General features: G+C 43.0%; 1 protein-coding gene across 6 annotated transcripts in view; it reads left to right on the top strand.

Annotated features, from left to right (window-relative positions):
- Positions 1 to 14,272: 14,272 nt before the first annotated feature.
- The window catches only part of thsd7ba (thrombospondin, type I, domain containing 7Ba), a 1,512,301-nt gene continuing 1,500,440 nt past the window's right edge, over positions 14,273 to 26,133 (top strand). For 3 of the 6 annotated variants that reach the window (XM_070875385.1, XM_070875390.1, XM_070875384.1), the window contains exon 1: positions 14,275 to 14,467. The gene's annotated coding sequence lies outside the window, so the exon portion shown is untranslated. Of the gene's footprint in view, positions 14,468 to 26,133 lie in introns of all 6 variants that reach the window. The other 3 variants (XM_070875389.1, XM_070875388.1, XM_070875391.1) reach the window with 2 other exon arrangements.

Below are 26,133 nucleotides of genomic sequence, written 5' to 3'. Positions count from 1 at the left end.
TCCAGGGCAAAGTGGCAAGTTGGATCCAAAATTGGCTCTGAGGCAGGAAGTAACGGGTAATGGTTGATGGATGTTGTTGTGACTGGAGTGGGGTTCCGCAGGGCTCAGTGCTGGGTCCCTTGCTTTTTGTGGTATCTATCAATTACTTGGACTTGAATGTTGGGGTTATGAATAAGAAGTTTGCAGTTGACACTAAAATAGGGTGTATAATGAAGAAGAAAGCTGCAGACTGCAGGAATATATCAATGTACTGGTCAGGTGGGCAGAACAATGGCAAATGGAATTCAATCCGGTGAAGTGTGAGGTAATGTATTTGGGGAGGTCTAACAAGGCAAGGGAATACACATTAAATGTTATGACACTGAAAAGTGTATAGGAGCAAAGGGACCTTGGAGTGGAGATCTACAGATCCCTGAACGTAGCAGGCCAGGTAGCTAAGGTGGTTAAGAAGACATATGGAATACTTGCCTTTATTAGTCGAGGCATGGAATACAAGAGCAAGGAGGTTATGCTTGAACTGTATAAAACACTGGTTAGACCGCAGCTGAAGTACTATGTGCAGTTCTGGTCACCACATTACAGGAAAGATGTGATTGCATTGGCAAGGGTGCAGAGAAGATTTCCAAGAATGCTGCCTGGACTGTAGAATTTTGGCTATGAGGAAAGTTTGGAGATGCTGGGTCTGTTTTCTTTGGAACAGAGGAGACTGAGAGGAGACCTGATTGAGGTGTATAAAATGATGTGGACAGAGTGGATAGGAAGGACCTGTTACCCTTGGCAGAGGGGTCAACGACCATAGATCTAGGGCATAGATTTAAAGTAATTGGGATGAGGTATAGAGGAGATATGAGGGGAAATTTCTTTACTCAGAGGGTGGTGGGGGTCTGGAACTCACTGCCTGAAAGGGTGGTAGACGCAGAAAGCCTTACCACATTTAAAAAATACTTGGATGTGCACTTAGTGCTGTAACCTACAGGGCTACTGAACAAGAGCTGGAAAGTGGGATTAGGCTGGATAGCTCTTGGTCGTCCGATAGGGACACGATGGGCCGAAATGGCCTCCTTCCGTGCTGTAAATTTCTATGATTCTATGAAGAGTGCTGAAATTAATTAGAGCCAGCCACAAATTGCTATTTTTAGTTGTGTTCTCTTTTATATTGAAATTGGACATAGCCTGTCAATGCCTGCCTGCTGTTGTGCAATGGAAGCACTGGTAAAGAAAAAAGGACTTACATTTATATAGCACCTTTTGTTGTGTCCTTAGATGCTCTAATAATGATGCCACGAGGCAATGTGTTGTACTTGAACTGCAGTGACCTTCATCCTTTATTTAGTGCCCTGCCTTTTATACTGGGCCAGGCACACCTGTACAGGCAACCTACAAGTCTCCCACTGTAGTGCCCTCTGGTGGCACACCTTGTGATAGTACCAACAGTAGCCATGTAGGATACATGACATTACTCTCTCCTAAGCCTTTAGTGCAAATCGCCTCTGTATTGATTGTGCTCTGGGCTTAGCTCTATCTGAGCTCTACCTGATTGACGCTTGGCAGGTTGTTTCAGTCTCGGGTGAGTGGTTGGTGCAGTAGAGTGCTGGTGGTTGCCATTTGTGTGCGTCCCTGACTACTCCATTCTGCCACCCCCCCACCCCAACACCCCCCCCCATATATAGATTATGCCGGAGGCTCATTGCATTCATATACATTCAAGTTCAGAAAAACAAGGTTGCATTACATTTGTGGTTCCGTTGTGAGACAAGTACGTTAGACAGGTGAGATACATTATCGATGCAATGACCGGTGCGTAAGGACAAACTAGTTCCAGAACTGTTGGATGGTGTCCAGGCAGTCTGGTGGCAGTGCGGTGCCCAGTGCTGGCAGTGGAAACCCGGTTGGCTCAAGTTGCCTTCTCTTGGGGCTGCTGCCATGGTTCCTAGCGTCGGGCAGGTTTACAGATGCCTGTGACCTCCCCGTCCTTTCTTTGTGCACTGGGTCACTGCTGCTCCCTGAGGAGCAGTCGTCTAGCAGTGCACAGGGAACTGCTGACTCGCTGGCCTGGGCGTTGTTTGGTTTAGGATCCTGGCTGGTCCCGGTCCCCTTTGGGGGGACTGTAACGGTGACCCTTCGTTTACGGGTATGAACTTAGTGGCGATGGGGTCTGGGGACAGCGCCTTAGCACAGTCTGCTCTTTCAGGCTCGTGGTGGTTGGTGCCATCGGGTGCCATCGGGTGGAGCTGATCAGTGGCAGGGTATCGATACCCGTGCTGTTGCCCTGCTGAGGTCACTTGTTCTGCAGCTTGTATGTATTGGCTGCGTGTGGCCACACTCCATGGTGCATAACCCTGGTCTCCGGGACGCAGGCTTCAGCATTGGGTAGCTCGCTGAATCTGTGTTCTCCCGATGGGTGTCTGCCCGCTGCATTGACTGTGTACAGTTGAAATCCTACATCGCACAACTTTTCATTACTTATGATGGATATTCTGTAGTTCCGATTGTGATCGCGCAACTTTTCCTTGCTGGTTGCATGTACACAATTCAGATAATCAATTACACATTTGTGCAACTTTTCCCTGCTTATTGCACATACACAATCTGATCATCACTTCGACATTTTACATGATCGTGCGACTTTTCCTTGCTTATTGCATGTACACAACTCTGATCGTCTGTTACACATTTTGTCTCTGACTTACAGTTGCTATTACATTGCTTGAGTGTGTGGAACTGTCCCTTTAATTGTAGTGGGTTGCAGGCCTCCTTTAAGAGAGCCTTTCTTGCTTTACCCCAATCCCCTTCTCTGTTTGGTGCCACGTGTTGCTCCATCAGCGCTGCACCAAGTGGTCAGGCCACGGCCATCTTTTTTTTTTAGCGCCTCACCTCGTGGTTTGGACGCCATCTTTCCTCCATCCACAATGTCGACTGCAGTGATCCTCTTCTCCCCGGGTTCTGCCACCGAAGCTGGGAAGTCGTCTCTGGATCTGATTTTCTTCCTCTAGAGTCCTGCCACTGGAGCCTGGAAGGTGCATTTGGGTCGTCTCAGCTGGATCATCTCCACGCAGTCATGCTGAGCAGTCTGTGCCTCGGGTGCTGTGCTGACCTGCTCTCTGGTGCCAGGTTCACCCTCAATTGAGGACTTGCCGTGCCTCCTAATGTGGGGACGTCGATCGCTGGAGGGTTGAAGTCTTCCCACTTCCAATGAATCTTCTCCATCCACCTTCTGCCGAGCACTGTTGGTCCATCACCTGCAACAATCCACAGAGGTAACTTGTGCACCGCGTCATCATAGAGTACCTTTACATTCGCACTCCTGCACCTATTTTATATGTTTCTATGTTTCTTACACATTCGCTGGAGGATAGCCCTTTGTGCTGCAGCCTTTGCATACATAGTCTTTAATGTGGCACTGGTGAGCCCTGTGATTCCCTCCGCACCGCCAGCATGGAGCTACTCAATTAGCCCCCTTCGGCGGACTCCGAGTTAAGGGACTCGGGGGCCTGTTCTCTCTTCCTGGGAGGGTTCGCACTCTACAGTCCAGCCTCTAAACGGTGCCACTCTGTGCACACTACCTGCCGGGTTTGAGTCCTGAGGGTGAGTCATCTGCCTAGAGCCGCAGGTCGAGGTCATGAATGCCTGGCTCACGGAAATGGTCTTCTGCAGTGTGACTGTGGTATCCACCGACAGTAACTTATGAAGAAGGCCCTCATGGCCAATTCCAATGACAAAAATGTCCCGCAGCGCTTCGTTGAGGTGGTTGCCGAACTCGCACGGTGCCGCCAGCCTCCTGAGGTCTGTGGCGTATTTCGTGTTTTCTTGGCCTTTGGGCCGTTGGTGGGTGTAGAACCGGTGTCTGGCTGTGAGGGTGCTCTCCTTGGGCTTGAGTTGCTCATGGATCAGGGTTACGAGCTCCTTGTACGTCTTGGTCGTTGTCTTCGCTGGTGCCAGCAAGTCCCTGACGAGGCCATAGATGGTGGGCCCACAACTGGTTAGCAAGATAGCTCTGCGCTTATCAGCCAGTGTGGCCGGGTCGTCTCCTGCCAGGTCATTTGCTGTGAAATGGTCGATCCTCTCCACAAAGGTGTCCCAATCATCACCATCGGCGAACTGCTGCAATGTAACAAGGGAAGTCATTTTCGCGTGAAAGTTCGTAATTTCATCGCCAATTGTTGTGTCCTTAAATGCTCTAATAATGACTCCACAAGGCAATGTGTTGTACTTGAACTGTAGTGACCTTCGTCCTTTATTTGCTAACTCCAGAGTGAGGATCACACTTGGTGGCCTGCCTTTTATACTAGGCCAGGCACACCTGTACAGGTAACCTACAAGTCTCCCACTGCTGTGCCCTCTGGTGGCACACCTTGATATAGTACCAACAGTAGCCATGTAGGATACATGACACCTTTCACGACCACCGGACATCTCAAAGCGCTTTACAGCCAATTAAGTACTTTTTGAAGTGTAGTCACTGTGGTAATGTGGGAAACATGGCAGCCAATTTGCACACAGCAAGCTCCCACGAACACAATGCGGTAATGACCAGATAATCTGTTTTCATTATGTTGATTGAGGGATAAATATTGGTCAGGACACCGAAGATAACTCTCCTGCTCTTCTTCGAAATAGTGTCATGGGATCTTTTATATCCACCTGAGAGACTTTGTTTAATGTCTCATCTGAAAGATGGCAGCTCCGGCAGTGCAACACTCCCTCAGTACTGCACTGGAGTGGGAGTGTCAGCCTAGGTTTATGTGCTCAAGTCCTTGGAGTGGGACTTGAAGCTACAACCCATTGACTCAGAAGCAAGTGTGCTACCCACTGAGCCATACTGACACTTTGGCAACAAAAACCCAAGCAGACTTCTGGGCTCTCCAGCAGTTGGAGGCTATTGGTGAAGGGCATATCACAAATCAGTGTGCATATATACACACACACTTATCATTATAAGTTAAGACCAGATGCATTTATTGTTATGGCAGATCTTTTGGAATCTGGAGAAACAGAGAAAACAAAAATGTGGATCCAAAAAATAGTTGAGCTGAAAGGAGGGTGATGGTGACTTTGTAAGAATGTTTGTTTTATGAAATCAAGATTTACTATTTGGTGGTTTGATTAAAAGGATTTTTATTCCGAAAGGAATATGTTAGATTGGTCTTAGGGAGGGGAATTTGTGATGATTGGTTAGGAAAGTTCTGCCATCTCAGGAGAAGGTGTTTTGATTCAAGGACAGGTGGATGCCTTTCGCAAGCTTTTCCTTTTCATTCTCTGGCACCGATTCTTGTCCTCCTCTCGCAACTACTCCACAGGATTTTCTTTTTGCTCTTCCTCCTGTTGGACTTGGCTGTTCATTGTCAAATTATGGAGACAGCAACAGACAACAGTGATATGAGAGACCTTGGCTAGACAGAACAGCACTGCACCCTCGGAACAGTCAAGACAATGGAATTGTTCCCGCAAGATTCCAATTGAATGCTGAATGATGACCCTCATGTCAAATGAGCCTCATAGGAGCAGTGAACATAGAAACATAGAAACATAGAAAATAGGTGCAGGAGTAGGCCATTCGGCCCTTCGAGCCTGCACCACCATTCAATGAGTTAATGGCTGAACATGCAACTTCAGTACCCCATTCCTGCTTTCTCGCCATACCCCTTGATCCCCCTAGTAGTAAGGACTACATCTAACTCCTTTTTGAATATATTTAGTGAATTGGCCTCAACAACTATCGGTGGTAGAGAATTCCACAGTTTCACCACTCTCTGGGTGAAGAAGTTTCTCCTCATCTCGGTCCTAAATGGCTTACCCCTTACCTTTAGACTGTGACCCCTGGTTCTGGACTTTCCCAACATTGGGAACATTCTTCCTGCATCTAACCTGTCTAAACCCGTCAGAATTTTAAACGTTTCTATGAGATCCCCTCTCATTCTTCTGAACTCCAGTGAATACAAGCGCAATTGATTCAGTCTTTCTTGATATGTCAGTCCCGCCATCCCGGGAATCAGTCTGGTGAACCTTCGCTGCACTCCCTCAATAGCAAGAATGTCCTTCCTCAAGTTAGGAGACCAAAACTGTACACAATACTCCGGGTGTGGCCTCACCAAGGCCCTGTACAACTGTAGTAACACCTCCCTGCCCCTGTACTCAAATCCCCTTGCTATGAAGGCCAACATGCCATTTGCTTTCTTAACCGCCTGCTGTACCTGCATTCCTACTTTCAATAACTGATGTACCATGGCACCCAGGTCTCGTTGCACCTCCCCTTTTCCTAATCTGTCACCATTCAGGTAATAGTCTGTCTCTCTGTTTTTACCATCAAAGTGGATAACCTCACATTTATCCACATTATACTTCATCTGCCATGCATTTTCCCACTCACCTAACCTATCCAAGTCACTCTGCAACCTCATAGTATCCTCCTCGCAGCTCACACTGCCACCCAACTTAGTGTCATCCGCAAATTGCTGTAGTAGTATTTCTTGGTGAGGGGCATCAGCCAAGGTGGGTGGGGTTTCCATAAACGATAGCCCTTAACAACAGAGGGATCTTCAAAGATACCAGGAAGTGTGGAGTGCCTCATGATGAAGGAATTATGTACTGACCTTGGATGACTCACATTCACCTATCTAGTTCGATGGCAATGGTAACAATCTACCTGGCATTGATGGAATCGAACCCCTTGAGATTCCTGTATAGGAAACATCTTCCTGGAGAAATTCTGAGAGCCACATTGGTTCCATACGCTATTTCCTGCACTCTGGGGAAACCTACTCTGCAGAAACTGCAAAGGGGTCTGGCATTTTGCTGTTGAGAGGAGAAGGGGAAGTTGATGGACTGCTCCACCCTCTTCAAAATTGAATTTGTGACCATTGTTACCCACCTATGAAAAACATTGGCTCACAGAACCTGGAAGGAGCCAGATGCAAATACATTAAGGGCAGCTGCAACTTTGACTTCCACAAATAGAGTGCTCCCTTTCTGCGAACCTAAGCAGTGGTCTTATTTAGCTGGTCACATTGTTCCCTCACCAATTCTTTGGGGAGTCTCAAGTGATTCATCCATTCCTCATGAGTGAGGTCCTTAAATCTTCTATGTCACCTGTACTGTTGTTTTTTGGGGGCTGTGGATGGATTTAAAACCTCTGCCTTCTGTAGTACCTTCTCTCCCCCATCACCTGTCTCCTCTGTTTCTTCCTCCTCTAAGTGTGCTAAGTATAAGGCTATTCTAAATGGTACACTCATTTATATCTACTGAGGGTTGCAGAATAAATTAAACCGCCTCTCTCAGTTCCAGCAACATCAGTACAACCTTTACAGATGCTTTCAGATACAGCAACATGTATTGGAAAGCAATTTGCTAAAGGTTCAGCACTTACTAGAGTTGAACAAATCTGTTCCTTCAGCACATCAAGCATCAGAAATGCCAGGTTTTTATGTGGGGATATGCATTTGGTGTGCACCTGGTGCTATTTGTGGAAAACTGCACAAAGCCCTCTGACATTCATTTGGAGTCAGGTGGAAACACCAGAAAACCCATAGGGATAGACCATGTGCAGTGCTATTCAAGAATAAACAACTATAGCAAAGGATTGTCATCCATTTTTTGGTACTATTTGGGAGGCAGGAAGATTTCTAACATAAATTCATAGCTTCTCAATAGGTTAAATGAATGGAAGTTAAACACCCCAAAGAAACGTAATATAAGTCCTTCAAACTGAAGCACATGTATGTTTTAATTATATTCATTTTTAAAAGTGCTGTTTTTCATTCTGCAGCTGAAAGATATTTGTTGTAATGACTTCAAAATATTATTCTATTGTAATAATAATCAAAATGTATAAATGCAACTTGTCACGGCTGTGTTCTTCACAGAGGAGTAGTCCAGGATAGAACATATTAGCAATTGTACATAAAAGAGGTCAGAGTGACCAACATAAGAAATAAGAAATAGGAGCAGGAGTAGGCCATTTGGCCCCTCGAGCCTACTCCACCATTCAATAAGATCATGGCTGATCTGATCCTGGCCTCAACTCCACTTCCCTGTCTGCTCCCCATAACCTTTGACTCCCTTAACTTTCAAAAATCTGTCTATCTCCACCTTAAATACATTCAATGACCCAGCCACCACAGCTCTCTAAGGTAGAGAATTCCAAAGATTCACGACCATCTGAGAGAAGAAATTCCTCCTCATTTCTGTTTTAAATGGGCGACCCCTTATTCTGAAACTATGCCCCCTAGTTCTAAATTCCCCCACGAGGGGAAACATTCTCTTTGTATCTACCCCGTCAAGCCCCCTCAGAATCTTATATGTTTCAATAAGATCACCTCTAAGTCTTCTAAACTCCAATGAGTGCAGGCCCAACCTGCTCAATCTTTTTTCATATGACAACCCCTCCATCTCAGGAATCCACCTCGTGAACATTCTCTGAACTGTTTCCAGTGCAAGTATATCCTTCCTTCAATAAGGAGACCAAAACTGTATGCAGTACTCCATGTGTGGTCTTACCAACACCCCGTGCAGTTTAGCAGGACTTCCCTACTTTTATACTCCATCCCTCTTGCAATAAAGACCAACATTCCATTTGCTTTCCTAATTACTTGCTGCACCTGCATGTTAACTTTTTGTGTTTCATGTACAAGGACCCATAGATCCCTCTGTGCCACCGCATTTTGCAATCTCTCCCCATTTAAATAATAATTTGCTTTTTTATTTTTCCTACCAAAGTGGATAACCTCACATTTTCCCACACTGTGCTCCATCTGCCAAATTTTTGACCACTCACTTAGCCTGTCTATATCTCTTTGTGGATTCTTTGCATCCTCCTCACAACTTGCTATCCCACCTATCTTTGTATCATCAGCAAATTTGGCTACATTACACTCGGTCCCTTCATCCAAATCATTAATATAAATTGTAAATAATTGAGGCCCCAGCACCGATCCCTGTGGCACCTCACTATTTACAGTTTGCCAACCTGAAAATTACCCTTTTGTCGCAACTCTCTGCTTTCTGTTAGTTAGCCTATCCTCTATCCATGCTAATATATTACCCCCAACCCCATGAGCTCTTATCTTGTGCAGTAACCTTTTAATGTGGCACCTTATCGAGTCACCTCTTTAATCATACTAGGGTGATTAATAAATAAAGTGAATGGAAGTAAGATGCTGAACATATTTGTCAAACAAATATTTGTTTTATATATTTTAAAGAATTAAGGAGTCGCAATTGTAGTCAAAGAGTTAATTTAGCAACTATGCAAATAATTGATTGCACTAAATTTTTCTTGTTAACTGATGTAAACATAACACAGCTGAGTAAGATAGGAAGAAACTTTCCCAGATCATACTGTCCAGTAGCTGCTGCTTTCGATTACAGAAGCATTCCTTTTATTCAGTCATGTGCCTGCAAGCACAGCTATCCTGGTGTGGCACGGAGTACGGAAGCACTAATTTTAGAATGCAGAATAGCACTCAGAAGGGTGCAGAGAATACAGCTCCTTTGAGAAATGAAGAGACAGATTGGTACATTTGTGTCACAATTAAAAGTAATTAGTTAAGGTTTGAGGAAAGACTTCATTCCCAAGGCTTGCGTCGATCGTCAAAGTCAGCCAATGGGGTTGCACTGTGTAGCAGCTGTTCATAGACTGTGCAATTCCACCTCCAGAGCACAATCCTAGTATTGTATCTGAAATGGTTGGTAGTGCCATACATACAGCTTTACAGTGCTGATAAGCAGTTCAAATACGGTTCAGGTCTTTCATCCTGGTAAGTGATGTTGTTAATTCTTTGTACTTGCAGCATTGTGTTTTGAAGAATCAAGATCAATAATGGTTCATCACTGAGTTTATTTTACTGAGAAAAAACCCTATTAATGAAAGTGTTTTTCTAAGTTCAAATGCATCTTTTAGAGCATAATAACAAACAAACTGTTTTCATAGTATGCCCATTATCATGGGATTATGTGTTTTTAATTTAAGCATGCTGTAAGCAAACACAGCAACATTTAGATTACAAATGTTTAAAATCAAAGATTCCTTCTTTTTGTTTTTACCTACTCATTTTTGTGCCGGCTGTGAAATCTGAGTTCATGATTGGTTGTGTTATTGGAGATTATCCCGACAGATCAAAGGCGAATTTATGTCATGGATCATTTTATTGTAGTTTATAGTGAAACATTTATATCCGCTTTTAGTGATTTCTTTATATGTGTGGAAGACAGTAAAATTTATACATCTGTGTCTGACCAAAAGAACAAGAGTGCAATGGGGCTGATAAGGTAACTGAATGGTAAGCTACCTTTAGGGAGTCTTGTATTTTTTGTAGTGTAAGAGCATTTATTAAGTGTTGTTTTTCTTTGTTGAAAGCAGTAACATAGATCTTTTGATGGAACACAATTACAGTTTTTATGTACAGTCCTATTGTTGTTTACTGAGTAATTACTTTTTTTTATAGGTAAATTAATGAAACATTGAATTACACAGGTGAATTAGTTATTGCATCTCCTAGTGGTTGAAGATCTGCTAGAATCACCCTCCATGCAATGAGTTTTATTTAGTGATTTTATGCATTGGCTGTAAATACTACCACTAAGAGGCAACAGAAGTCTTTCTGATTAAGACCTTTTCAACATGTCCAGTGAAAAAGTGATAAATTCGACGAGCTGCCTGTGTGAACCAGAGAGGTTCAAGCGTAGATTTAACTGACACTCACAAGCAGGCATGCTGTGCTGAAGAAGAAACAGCATTTTCCTCTTTAACAAAAAATGTCAAGTGTATTGTTGATGGAATAATTCTTAATGGTTTACTGTTGTATGTAAGTATTCGGTTAAGCAGTATCTCTAGTTCATCAGCTGCCATCAATTATATTACTTCTGGATCACTGAATGCTTTGAGGCACACTCTCAACCCTGTAAAGGGGTTGTTTCTGAGATTAATTATCATAAGCAGACACATAAAATATGTGTCATTAGAAGGCAGTATTTCCTTAGTCTCTGGGTCAAAACACATTGATATTACAGTACTTGATAAAGTATTAGTTTAATGCTTTGCTTATACATTGCATCAATAGTGAAGAAGGTCCATCTGAAGGAGTGAACATGATTAACACTCTCCATTTTGATTGGACTACTACAAATTTATTGCAGTACAACATGTTTGTGACAAACAGCATTGGCCTGCAGGGGGTGGTAGCGGGGAGCTAAGGGGTTACCAACTGGACGCGGCGAATTCAGTGACTCCTGTGAACTTCCCTGGTGGTTTTGCGCTGGTGTTAACACTTACTGCCTCGCTCTCTTGTGCACCAGAAATCATGATGTCATCTGTGTAATTTTCGCTCCAACGGCAGCTACAGGAGACATTGTCACCTCGGCTGGACGCTTGGGGAGCGATATTTAAAGACAGTGGTGGTCAGGGAGGGCAAAAATTATTTATCTCCCCGGTCTGATGTTTTTCGCTTTTTTTGGACCCTGTGATTGCTCAGCCCTGCACTCCGAGTTCTTGGGGCTGCTATGGACGTAACGCAGGTGCCATGGCCCAACACAGACAACAGGATACTCAGTCACCCCAGCATTGGCCCTTCCTTTTTAAGTGAGGAAAGGAGCCTGTAAAGATGACAGCACTGCACCGAACATTGTTCAGCGCTCTGTCGCTACCGCCCCCCTCACTTCCTTTAGCTCTCTCAGAGAAGTGGTAGCGCTTGATTTAGCGCTCCACTTCCCTCTTGGAGCGCTAAAGCGGAAGTTCCCGTCAGCTAAAAATCTTTTTCGCCTGGCGATACTTTTGCACTCCCGTAAAGGTTATCGCTTCAAATGGGGCGCTGCACAATTTCTGGCCCTTTCTCAGCAAATGATCATGTAGGCAGTCCAACTGAAAGGATTGTGGAGACTCTGGTAGTTGGCTCTGACTATTCCAGGGTTGTTTTTTTTAGGCAGGGGAAGGAGTCACTTGCTTCTAAAATGAGTTTCAAAAATGAGCTGTTAAGGAGCATTTACTCAGTGCACCAAAATGTGTTTCGTATCGTATTATTGTCAGGCTTCCTTATAACTTTCAACAACATAGCCTGACAATTGTCGATACATATGATGTAAAGGATGTTATTTTGTAAGGTGTGGAGGAAACTGGTCTCTGATATATTAAAGCAAGTTTTTCTGTCTATTATATAGTTTCCAAATAAAGGCAATGGAGCAGTTATAATATTTTAAACTTATATTGACATAATTCTAATGCAATCTACTGCACATACACCAGCAATGAGTGTTGTTTGATATGTTTTTGCTTTGTGTTTACTACATGTAAATAAAGCTCTGGGAAGAAACCACAGTAATAACTGAGCTAGCAACTTGTGAAAAATTTGGGATGAACAGCAGACAAATATAGAAAAGACTGTTCCTCCCCATGTGTCAGTTATGTTTTTTAGGCATCAGATTAAATGTTGGCATCATTCATAATTAGTATTTTCTGTCTTCCCAAGTACAGGCATGGAGATAGTGCTTAAAGTTTAGAAAACTTGTGGATCATATATTTGTGGGTGGTATATATGGTGACACCCAATGGCAGTGAAACTTTTTTACTGTCAACTTTGCGAGCTACAATGACTGGCCCTCCAGCCAGGAGACACATTGCTATACTAACTTGTGACAAAACACCCCCTGCCAATATTGTCCACCCAAAAAAAACATCATAGAGAAACAATTTGGGGGAGCAGGGATAAGACAGTGCTGGAAGAGATTGAAATAGTGTGGGGCATGGTCATGGAGCGATTTACAGATAAACTTTTAAACTTGAGGCATTGGGGAAGGGTCACTGAGGACGGCGGTGAAGGGCAAGCAGAACTGATTATGTGCAGCAAGATTTGGACAAGTTTGTCTCAATGGAGGGTGAAGGATGAAAACTTCTGAGACTTCTATAGAAGTCAATGCAAAAGAAAATTAGACGAGGTATAAAACAGGCTGCTGACCACCCAAGATCAATTTCACCCCCATACAGTGGCACACAATCCAATTACATAGACAGAACAGGATATTAAAATAAACTTGCTGCCTTTTGTGTGAATCAAACCTGGGCTCTGTACTGATTCTTTTTATATTTTTCAACTTTGTCCATATTTAGTGTAATACCTATTCCCAAAATCAATTCCTAACATTTGAAAATATACTGTCCTTTCCCCCCCTCCCCCAGAAGCATTGGAAACACGCTGCCAACATGCAGGAGTTTGCACAATCACTATTATTTCTTTCCTGCAATCCATTAACACAGGAAGATTCAGTAGCTACTCAGACACTACTTGGCAGTAGCTCTGTACAATAACTTTTATCATGTTATTTGTATCAATCCAACTCCTTGCCCTCCGACAACACTCATCAGTATTGTAATACAAGTTATTAACTCTGTAGATATGCGTTTTTCTTAACTTTTTATATGTATCCAGCGTTGACTTGCACATAAAAATGTATGTTATTTTTAACATCACTTTTTATGAAACAATCCAGCTAAAAGTAATTATGCTACAAGTCACGATACAAAATACTACCATCGAACATCGTGTAAGGAGTTAACATTAGCAAATCTCTGCCAACAGACTTCCATCACAATGTTGATGGAACACAGTGTGCAGGGAGTCCTTAATCTGCAGTCTACATTTCTTACGAATCTTTAGCTGATTGAACGTATCATACAAAATGTTATTATGCTGCAAGTTGAAGGATATGTTCTGTTCTCTTTGGTGGTGGAATCAGAGTGTTTCTGCAATGTTAATATAATGTGACCTTCCTCTTTGTTGAGGGATAATTTCTTAAAACATTGAAAAGGTGATGAGATTGGAAACTGCTGCTTACAATCTTGCTTTGGTGCTGGAGATGCATACAAACTCCTCTGCACTGCAGCTGATTTCCTGCCTATTGAATTATGCAGTCGGAGTTGGTCAAATAGCAGCTCTGCCTTCACATTGTTACCTATCAGGAGCTCATCAGCAATTCTAGAAAGAAAAAAATAGCCAAATGTGGCCAATTATCTCTTAATTTATAGAATATTTTACAGTTGGTGTACAATATTATCTGCAATCTATTTCAATTTATATGAATGAAATCTCGTTGACAATAAATGCAGCTTGAATACAGTGCAACGAAAAGCAATCTGAAGGGGAGCTATTGGCTTAGTATTCAGTTTATCCAGATTCACAATACTAGCATGTTGCCAGAGTAAATACATGTTTAATGATATTCAGGTCAGAACAGAATAGCGAAATGCAGACATCCAATTAGAGGCCGGGCTAATAAAATGCAAAACCACTGGGGGAGTGCTCACAATTTGATAGCAATGTGAAGCTGAATTGCTCACTTTTGTTTGCAGTTTCTGCTCTCTGTTTGCTTGAGAACTAATGGGATTTTAAAAATTTTTTCCCGACTTATGATTATCTGCTGTACCAGCACTGTGTTTAATTCATCATTCAAGGAAAGCAGCAGACGGTCTTGTATGGATATTGCTGTAAGTAGTGCATTGCTATTGTTGGCATCTTTTCATTGAAAAACAACAGTTTCTCTCTTTTTCCACCATTGAGGGTTTTGTATATCACAACAAACATTTTCATTACTTTGGAGTAACAAAGTATTGATTTCTCCCTCTATCTTCCCCTCTTCTGTCATCACACTTAAGGCTTATTACAATACAATTCACTTAAAACTCTGGGGATAAGTATTGTTAAAGTGGTGTAGGATGAGGCTCATTAAACAGTATTTTCTTCAGTATAACGCATTTTGGCTGGCGTAAATAAGTTTCAGACTGATAATTATTGCTTATTCGGTGTAGCTAAACGTCTAGTGTGTCTGAAATGAACTTCTAATTTCTTTAGGTCATAGTCTAGTCTGTAAACTGAGGAGATTTCAATTCCTGTGGGCTAAGGACTTGATGGGCTGATTCCACTTTATTCTTCCTGTGGGCCGTCATTACTGAATTATTGCTAGTTGGGTGCAGCAGATGCTCTGTAGGATTCTACTGTTGATTGAACTGTAATGGCCATGACAGCAGGGAAGGTCGGTATGACAGGGATCAATGGATGGACCAGATGAAATATGTACAGTTACTTGATATCTGATGTACTGTCTGATGATTTATGTACCAGTGCAGCAGTAAATGTTAATTTTCCCTTAATTTCCAGTAAAGTTTCTGTACCCAACCTCTTCCATTTTCGTAACCTGCAGAAAATACATTTTATCAAGTGTGGCTTTAACACTGTCAAAGAAACTAGTTAATTAGACTGCGGTTCATCTTGGACTGTGGCAGGTCAGTTTGGATCAATTTGAATCAGTCGCTTGCCATCTACTTTTTAGATAATCTGAAAGCAGATTTTAAATGAAATTCTCTTTACTTGGATCTACATGACAATTTTGCCCCATATATGTTCAACTGTAATGAAACATATATAGAAACAACTTACCCACAATAAAACCATACAGGCCAAGATGTTGCATTATCAACCTTTGAGATAATAGTCGGATAACATTTTCAGTGGAAATGTTTTAATTCCTTATGTGGGCAAAATTAAATGTTTTCACCATTTAATTGCAGTATTCCATTTGGTACAGTATATAATAGTTATGTTAGGCCTGGACTAATAGTGCAGAGAATGTTGAAATAATTTGGACTTTGTGCGATAGTGTAAAACGGATGATAGCAAATTGGCAGCTCGTTTTACATCTTTCCAGATTATAAAAATTGTGAGAGAGGTAAAAGGGGTTGCCAATTCTCTATCACCAGTTTTACATTACCGCACAGTCAAAATAACCCCTTAAGAGTTCGAATCCAACCATGGCAGTTTGAGAATAATCTGGAAATAAAAAGCTACTATGTCGCTGTCGTATTGTTGTAAAAATGCAGCTGGTTCACTAATGTCCTTTTTAATAGGGAAAGAAACCTCTCATCTTTACCCTATTTGACCTGTATGTCATCTCAGTCCCACACCAATGTGCTTAACTCTTAACTGTCCTCTGAATTGGCAGAGCAAGCCACTCACTTGTATCTAAACCACACCATCTATTCGAGAGCAACCAGGGGTGGCCAATAAAAGTCAGCCTTGCCAATGACGGTCACGTCCCAAGTATGAATTAAAAAAAAAATGAATCTGTAGACTAATGAAGGTCCCTCTCTGAACAACGAGCAATGACACCACTATCAATGAACACCAGGCCTATGAGGTCATAAAAAAGCTTTGTGGTGTATCACGTTTGTAACCTCATTTTGATTTCTGCAATATTTTCTGATTTATTTTGCATTTAAACTTAAAAAAATTATTTATTCCTGTTTATACCCAAGTTGTAAACAGCACATCCAGGAACATTTGGATGTAATATTTAGTCAACAGATTATTTTCATCTACACTTAAATAAAGGAGACTACAAAGGTATGAAGGCAGAGTTGGCTAAAGTGGACTGGGAATCAGGATTAAATTGTGGGATGGTTGATGAGCAGTGGCAGACATTTAAGGAGATATTTCATAACTCTCAACAAAAATATATCCTAATGAGAAGGAAAGACTGTAAGAGAAGGGATAACCATCCGTGGCTAACTAAGGAAATAAGGAATGTTACCAAATTGAAAACAAGGACATACGATGTGGGCAAGACTAGTGGGAGGCCAGAGGATTGGGAAACTTTTAAAAGCCAGCAAAGAACGACTAAAAATTAATAAAAAGAGGGAAGATAGATTATGAAAGTAAACCACAAAATATAAAAATGGATAGTAAGAGTTTCTACAGGTACATAAAAAGGAAAAGAGTGGTGAAAGTAAATGTTGGTCCCCTAAAGATGAGACTGGGTAATTAATAATGGGGAACAGGGAAATAGCAAAGACTTTGAACAAATATTTTGTATCGGTCTTCATGGTAGAAGACATTAAAAACATCCCAATAGTGGATAATCATGGGGTTATAGGGAGGGAGGAACTAAATACAATCACTATCACTAAAGAAGTCATACAGGTTGAACCTCCCTTATCCGTAACTCCCGTGTTCGGAACCATTCCCGGGTGACGCTTGCGCACAACGCAGCTGGTGAAAAATTTACAAATCAATGAAAAATACATTTACCCAACTTACCCAACTTCAGAGCCGACACCTTTGGGGCCCACCGGCTCACCGACTCCTTAAAGGCCCGCCGACACCTTCAGGGCCTGCTGACACCTTGGGGCCCGCCAGCCCGCCAACACCTCTGGGCCCGTTTGGCCTGCCGACCTCCTCCCTCACTCTTCCCCTGAAGTGTCGAATCAGTGCCGGCTTCCCTCCCCCACCGACACCCGCCCCCCCCACCCCCCCACTGGGAGTGTAAACTGTTGAAAATATGTGACCTCCCCTTGCAACTGGACCAAGATTGAGCTCAGCTAATCCCATGTGGTAGCGGGTGTACAACGGCCACCCCATGTTAAAAGAATTCACCCACAGGCATCTTCCACCCTTCAATATGAAGTTCGGGACCTGGAACGTCAGGATCCTCATGGACAACTCCCCTTATCTGGAAATATCCCTCATTCAAATCAGGCCATGTCCGTAGAGTTTTGGAGAAGGGAGGTTCAACCTGTATTCAGTAAAATAATGGGACTAAAGGTGGACAAGTTCCCTGGACCTGATGGCTTGCACGCTAGGGTCGTAAAAGAAATGGCTGCAGAGATAGTAGATGCATTGGTTATAATCTACCAAAATTCCCTGGATTCTGGGGAGGTCCCAATGGATGGGAAAACTGCAAATATAACACCACTATTTAAAAAAGAAGGCAGACAGAAAGCAGGAAACTATAGACCGGTTAGCCTAACATCTGTCGTTGGGAAAATGATGGAGTCCATTATTAAGGAAGCAGTAGCAGGACATTTGGAAAAGCATAATTCATTGAAGCAAAGTCAGCATGGTTTTATGAAGGGGAAATCATGTTTGACAAATTTGCTGGAGTTCTTTGAGGATGTAATGAGCAGGGTGGATAAAGGGGAACCAGTGGATGTGTTGTATTGGGATTTCCAGAAGGCATTCGATAAAGCAGAAAAAGCAGCAAACCTGAGGACTGGGAAAAATTTAGAATTCAGTAGAGGAGGACAAAGGGTTTAATAAAGAGGGGGAAAATAGAGTATGAGAGGAAGCTTGCTGGGAACATAAAAACTGACTGCAAAAGCTTCTATTGATATGTGAAGAGAAAAAGATTAGTGAAGGCAAATGTAGGTCCCTTGCAGTCAGAATCAGGTGAATTTATAATGGGCAACAAAGAAATGGCAGACCAATTGAACAAATATTTTGGTTCTGTCTTCACGAAGGAAGACACAAATAACCTTCCGGAAATACTAGGGGACCAAGGGTCGAGTGAGAAGGAGGAACTGAAGGAAATCCTTATTAGTCAGGAAATTGTGTTAGGGAAATTGATGGGATTGAAGGCCGATAAATTCCCATAGCCTGATAGTCTGCATCCCAGAGTATTTAAGGAAGTGGCCCTAGAAATAATGGATGCATTGGTGATCATTTTTCAACAATCTATCGACTCTGGATCAGTTCTCATGGACTGGAGGGTAGCTAATGTAACACCACTTTTTAAAAAAGGAGGGAGAGAGAAAATGGGTAATTATAGACCGGTTAGCCTGACATCAGTAGTGGGGAAAATGTTGGAATCAATTATTAAGGATGAAATAGCAGCGCATTTGGAAAGCAGTGACAGGATCGGTCCAAGTCAGCATGGATTTATGAAAGGGAAATTAGGCTTGACAAATCTTCTAGAATTTTTTGAGGATGTAACTAGTAGAGTGGACAAGGAAGAACCAGTGGATGTGGTGTATTTGGACTTTCAAAAGGCTTTTGACAAGGTCCCACACAAGAGATTGGTGTGCAAAATTAAAGTACATGGTATTGGGGGTAATATACTGATGTGGATAGAGAACTGGTTGGCAAACAGGAAGCAGAGAGTCAGGATAAACGGGTCCTTTTCAGAATGGCAGGCAGTGACTAGTGGGGTGCCGCAGGGCTTTGTGCTGGGACCCCAGCTATTTACAATATATATTAATGATTTAGATGAAGGAATTGAGTGTAATATCTCCAAGTTTGCAGATGACACTAAGCTGGGTGGCAGTGTGAGCTGTGAGGTGAATGCTAAGAGGTTGCAGGGTGACTTGGACAGGTTAGGTGAGTGGGCAAATGCATGGCAGATGCAGTATAATGTAGATAAATGTGAGATTATCCACTTTGGTGGCAAAAACACGAAGGCAGAATATTATCTGAATGGTGGCAGATTAGGAAAATGGGAGGTGCAATGAGATCTGGGTGTCATGGAACATCAGTCATTGAAAGTTGGCATGCAGGTACAGCAGGCGGTGAAGAAGGCAAATGGTATGTTGGCCTTCATAGCTAGGAGATTTGAGTATAGGAGCAGGGAGGTCTTACTGCAGTTGTACAGGGCCTTGGTGAAACCTCACCTGGAATATTGTGTTCAGTTTTGGTCTCCTAATCTGAGGAAGGACGTTCTTGCTATTGAGGGAGTGCAGCGAAGGTTCACCAGACTGATTCCCAGGATGGCAGGACTGACATATGAGGAGAGACTGGATCGACTGGGCCTGTATTCACAGGAATTTAGATGGATGAGAGGGGATCTCATAAAACATATAAAATTCTGACAGCATGGACAGATTAAATGCAGGAAGAATGTTCCCGATGTTGGGGAATTCCAGAACCAAGGGACAGTCTAAGGATAGAAACATAGAAACATAGAAAATAGGTGCAGGAGTAGGCCATTCGGCTCTTCTAGCCTGCACCGCCATTCAATGAGTTCATTGCTGAACATTCAACTTCAGTACCCCATTCCTGCTTTCTCGCCATACCCCTTGATCCCCCTAGTAGTAAGGACCTCATCTAACTCCTTTTTGAATATATTTAGTGAATTGGCCTCAACAACTTTCTGTGGTAGAGAATTTCACAGGTTCACCACTCTCTGGGTGAAGAAGTTCCTCCGCATCTCGATCCTAAATGGCTTACCCCTTATCCTTAGACTGTGACCTCTGGTTCTGGACTTCCCCAACATTGGGAACATTCTTCCTGCATCTAACCTGTCTAACCCCGTCAGAATTTTAAATGTTTCTATGAGGTCCCCTCTCATTCTTCTGAACTCCAGTGAATACAAGCCCAGTTGATCCAGTCTTTCTTGATAGGTCAGTCCAGCCATCCCGGGAATCAGTCTGGTGAACCTTCGCTGCACTCCCTCAATAGCAAGAATGTCCTTCCTCAGGTTAGGAGACCAAAACTGTACACAATACTCCAGGTGTGGCCTCACCAATGCCCTGTACAACTGTAGCAACACCTCCCTGCTCCTGTACTCAAATCCCCTTGCTATGAAGGCCAACATGCCATTTGCTTTCTTAACCGCCTGCTGCACCTGCATGCCAACCTTCAATGACTGATGTACCATGACACCCAGGTCACTTTGCACCTCCCCTTTTCCTAATCTGTCACCATTCAGATAATAGTCTGTCTCTCTGTTTTTACCACCAAAGTGGATAACCTCACATTTATCCACATTATACTTCATCTGCCATGCATTTGCCCACTCACCTAACCTATCCAAGTCGCTCTGCAGCCTCACAGCATCCTCCTCGCAGCTCACACTGCCACCCAACTTAGTGTCATCCGCAAATTTGGAGATACTACATTTAATCCCCTCATCTAAATCATTAATGTACAGTGTAAACAGCTGGGGCCCCAGCACAGAACCTTGCGGTACCCCACTAGTCACTGCCTGCCATTCTGAAAAGTACCCATTTACTCCTACTCTTTGCTTCCTGTCTGACAACCAGTTCTCAATCCACGTCAGCACACTACCCCCAATCCCATATGCTTTAACTTTGCACATCAATCTCTTGTGTGGGACCTTGTCGAACGCCTTCTGAAAGTCCAAATATACCACATCAACTGGATCTCCCTTGTCCACTTTACTGGAAACATCCTCAAAAAATTCCAGAAGATTTGTCAAGCATGATTTCCCTTTCACAAATCCATGCTGACTTGGACCTATCATGTCACCTCTTTCCAAATGCACTGCTATGACATCCTTAATAATTGATTCCATCATTTTACCCACTACCGATGTCAGGCTGACCGGTCTATAATTCCCTGTTTTCTCTCTCCCTCCTTTTTTAAAAAGTGGGGTTACATTGGCTACCCTCCACTCGAGAGGAACTGATCCAGAGTCAATGGAATGTTGGAAAATGACTGTCAATGCATCCACTATTTCCAAGGCCACCTCCTTAAGTACTCTGGGATGCAGTCCATCAGGCCCTGGGGATTTATCGGCCTTCAATCCCATCAATTTCCCCAACACAATTTCCCGGCTAATAAGGATTTCCCTCAGTTCCTCCTCCTTACTAGACCCCCCAACCCCTTTTATATCCGGAAGGTTGTTTGTGTCCTCCTTCGTGAATACCGAACCAAAGTACTTGTTCAATTGGTCCGCCATTTCTTTGTTCCCCGTTATGACTTCCCCTGATTCTGACTGCAGGGGACCTACGTTTGTCTTTACTAACCTTTTTCTCTTTACATATCTATAGAAAGTTTTGCAATCCGTCTTAATGTTCCCTGCAAGCTTCTTCTCATACTCCATTTTCCCTGCCCTAATCAAACCCTTTGTCCTCCTCTGCTGAGTTCTAAATTTCTCCCAGTCCCCAGGTTCGCTGCTATTTCTGGCCAATTTGTATGCCACTTCCTTGGCTTTAATACTATCCCTGATTTCCCTTGATAGCCACGGTTGAGCCACCTTCCCTTTTTTATTTTTATGCCAGACAGGAATGTACAATTGTTGTAGTTCATCCATGCGGTCTCTAAATGTCTGCCATTGCCCATCCACAGTCAACCCCTTAAGTATCATTCGCCAATCCATCCCAGCCAATTCACGCCTCATACCTTCAAAGTTAGCCTTCTTTAAGTTCTGGACTATGGTCTCTGAATTAACTGTTTCATTCTCCATCCTAATGCAGAATTCAACCATATTATGGTCACTCTTCCCCAAGGGGCCTCGCACAACGAGATTGCTAATTAATCCTCTCTCATTACATAACACCCAGTCTAAGATGGCCTCCCCCCTAGTTGGTTCCTCGACATATTGGTCTAAAAAACCATCCCTTGTGCACTCCAGGAAATCCTCCTCCACCGTATTGCTTCCAGTTTGGTTTGCCCAATCTATGTGCATATTAAAGTCACCCATTATAACTGCTGCACCTTTATTGCATGCACCCCTAATTTCCTGTTTGATGCCCTCCCAAACATCACTACTACTGTTTGGAGGTCTGTACACAACTCCCACTAACGTTTTTTGCCCTTTGGTGTTCTGTAGCTCTACCCATATAGATTCCACATCATCCAAACTAATGTCCTTCCTAACTATTGCCTTAATCTCCTCCTTAACCAGCAATGCTACCCCACCTCCTTTTCCTTTTATTCTATCCTTCCTGAATGGATAAAGGGTAAGCCATTTAGGACTGAGATGAGGAGAAATTTCTTCACTCAGAGAGTTGTTAACCTGTGGAATTCTCTACCGCAGAGAATTATTGATGCCAGTTCATTGGATATATTCAAGAGGGAGTTAGATATGGCCCTTACGGCTAAAGGGATCAAAGGGTATGGAGAGAAAGCAGGGAAGTCGTACTGAGGTGAATAATCATCCATGATCTTATTGAATGCTGGTGCAGGCTCAAAGGGCCGAATGGCCTACTCCTGCACCTATTTTCTATGTTTCTATGTTTCTATGATAAAGTGCCACATAAAAGGTTACTGCATAAGATAAAATTTCACGGGGTTCGGGGTAATATATTAGCATGGATAGCGAATTGACTAACTAACAGAAAACAGAGAGTCGGGATAGATGGGTAATTTTCCAGTTGGCAAACAGTGACTAGTGGGGTGCCGCAGGGATCGATGCTGGGGCCTCAACTACTTACAATCTATATTAATGACTTGGATGAAGGGACCGAGTGTAATGTAGTCAAATTTGTTGAAGATACAAAGATGGATGGGAAAGAAAATTGTGAGGAAGACAGAAAAAATCTGCAAAGGGATATAGACAGGCTAAGTGAGTGTACTCCATCTTCCAAATTTTTACCCAATGGCAGAAAAAATAGAAAAGCAAATTATAATTTAAATGGAGAAAAATTGCAAAGTGCTGCAGTACAGAGAGACCTGGAGGTCCTTGTGCATGAAACACAAAAAGTTAGTATGCAGGTACAGCAAGTAATCAGGAAGGCAAATTGAATGTTGCCCTTTTATTGCAAGGGGGATAGAGTATAAAAGCAGATAAGTCCTGCTACAACTGTACAGGGTATTGGTAAGGCCACACCTAGAGTATTTAAGGAAACTGCGGACAGTTTTGGTCTCTGTATTTAAGGAAGGATATACTTGCATTGGAGGCTGTTCAGAGAAGGTTCACTAGGTTGATTCCAGAGATGAGGGGGTTGACTTATGAGGATAGGTTGAATAGGTTGGTCCTATACTCATTGGAGTTCATAAGAATGAGAGGTGATCTTATTGAAATATATAAGATAATGAAGGGGCTCGACAAGGTGGACGCAGAGAATATACTTCCACTCATGGGGGAATCTAGAACTAGGGGGCTTATTTTCCGAATAAGTGGCTGCCCATTTAAAACTGAGATGAGGAGGAATTTCTTCTCTGAGGATTGTGAACCTTTGGAATTTTCTACCCCAGAAATCTGTGGAGGCTGGGTCTTTGAATATATTTAAGGTGGAGATAGACAGATTTGTGAATGATAAGGGAATTAAGGGTTAATGGGAACGGATGGGGAAATGGAGTTGAGGCCATGATCAAATCAGCCAGGATCTTATTGAATGGCGGAGCAGGCTCGAGGGGCCAAAAAGAAATAGGACTCCTGCTCCTATTTCTTATGTTCTTATGACATGTTTATTGTCCAGTCCAGTAAGACGCTGAGGTCATGTTCAATTTTAGCCATAGCAATTTCAGCAGAGTACACATCACCCATTTTTCCTTCCTACCTTGTACATATCGGCATTAAACTAAACTTGCCAATTTTCTGTGCCGAAACATATATTGTCAAACTTATTCTGTAATTTCTTCGCTGACTCCTTTGATTTCACTCCTCCTCAAATTGGTGTGTTCTGTAAATGTCTCCAATTTGCACTGATTTTTTTTAATCCACGTTATTGATGTAAGTTAGAAACAGTAGTGGTCCCAACACCGATCCTTGGGGCACCCTGCTTAGCAACTCCCACCACCCTGACATAATTCTTCTAATAAGTACCTGTTGTTTTCTATCCTTAAGCCAACGTCTTAGTCAACCCCAAATTTCCCCAAGTCCTCAAAGCTTTCACGTAGAACTTTTGTTGAATGCTTTTTGGAAGAATAGGTACACCAGAGTGTTTTACGGTGGACTTGAGATATAAGTTCTTCAAAATATTAAGTCAATTGGTTAGATAGGATTTTTCCCTTCTGAATTCATGTTGATTTCTGTTTAATACGTTATTATTGTACAGATAATCCACAAGTTTGCTCCTGATAATTGAATCCATTTTTTAAACACACGATTAAAATGAGTCTAGGATGTCTGTAATTGCCTGAGTCTAATTTGCTGCCTTCTTTGAAAATGTGCATCACATTGGCCTCCTTCCAATCTCCTAGCATCTCCCTTACATCTCATGACTTTCTCATAATGATTATCAAGGCCTTGCAAATCTCCTCTCTAGTTTCTCTTAGCACTCTGATGTAAGTGCCATCTATCCCTGGAAATGTAATGGTTTAAGCCCTCTTAGCCTGTCTGGGACTTCAATCTTGTTGTTCATTTTGTCTAGGTTATCTCTGTTTGGAAGGGTATATTGCTCATATCTTCCCTTGTGAATACTCGGAGGAAGTAATCATTCAGGATGTTTATTATCTCAAGCTCTTCTGTTTAACCACTTTTACCTCTTCTCACTCTTCCCTGCCTACCCTCTTCGTGTTTTCATACTGAAACAATGAAAGTAATTTGTACCTAAACCTGCCCAGTGGGAAACTGATGAGATCTGCAATCTGTTTTACACTGCCTGATTTTACTTTCCATTGAAGTCAATGCAGTACTGAAGGAGTGATGCACTGTTGAAGGTGCCGTCTTTCGGCTGAGATGTTGGCCCCGAAATTCACGGTCCCAGGAAGGACCGTTACTGCCCGATTGCGGCGGCCATTTGTAAAAATCGAATGGCCACCACTATGGCCCCGATATAGATTTGGCCCGGGGGGGGTGGGCTACCGCCAACTCTCGTGGCGGTGTGGGGCTTGCAGCAGTAGTGACAACGCGCTAAAAGTGCGCACCGCTGCTGCTCCGCCCCCGGACCCAATTTCAGCGTGAAAAATCTGGCTCTTTAGCTGACAGTGCCCACCCCCCCCCCCAGCTTTTAGAGCCGGTGCTGAGTGGAAGAGATCTCGGAGCCGTGGGAGCGGAGAGAGACAAGAAGGTAAGATCCAAACCCGAGGATGTTGAGCACCGAATCCGCACTCGATGAGGAGGGAGCAAAAGAGAAAGGAGAAAGAGATAGAAGTAAGGAAAGGGATTGGGAGAGAGAGAAATAGAGAAAGAGAAAAGGGGGAAAAAATCTAGAGAGAGCGAATGATAGAGATTCCTAGATTCACGAAGAAAACTGAAATCTCAATCCAGGGGCTCAGACTGGAAACATCACCTCAGCTCAGCATTCCGAGCGGTAACAAATGGGAAGTTGTTCCACCTCTACCAGCTCCAGGCTAGATCCAAGGTCGTCCCATCCTCTGTCATCGAGGTACATCAGTCAATGAAAGTAGGCATGCAGGTACAGCAGGCAGTAAAGAAAGCAAATGGCATGTTGGCCTTCATAGCTAGACGATTTGAGTATAGGAGCAGGGAGGTCTTACTGCAGTTGTACAGGGCCTTGGTGAGACCTCACCTTGAGTATTGTGTGCAGTTTTGGTCTCCTAATCTGAGGAAGGACATTCTTACTATTGACAGAGTGCAGCGAAGGTTCACCAGACTGATTCCCGGGATGACAGGACTGACATATGAAGAAAGACTGGATCAACTAGGCTTATAGGGCCCAAGTTTCCGGTTCTGGCGAAAACGGCACACCTCCGAGACTTACGTGACCTGCCTGGGCTCGAAGGTGCGCCGGAATCT

Source organism: Pristiophorus japonicus, chromosome 3 (genome assembly GCF_044704955.1).
Source record: "Pristiophorus japonicus isolate sPriJap1 chromosome 3, sPriJap1.hap1, whole genome shotgun sequence".
NCBI lineage: Eukaryota > Metazoa > Chordata > Chondrichthyes > Pristiophoridae > Pristiophorus > Pristiophorus japonicus.
The sequence above is the reverse complement of the archived record's forward strand: the minus strand, read 5'-3'. Positions and strand labels throughout refer to the sequence as shown.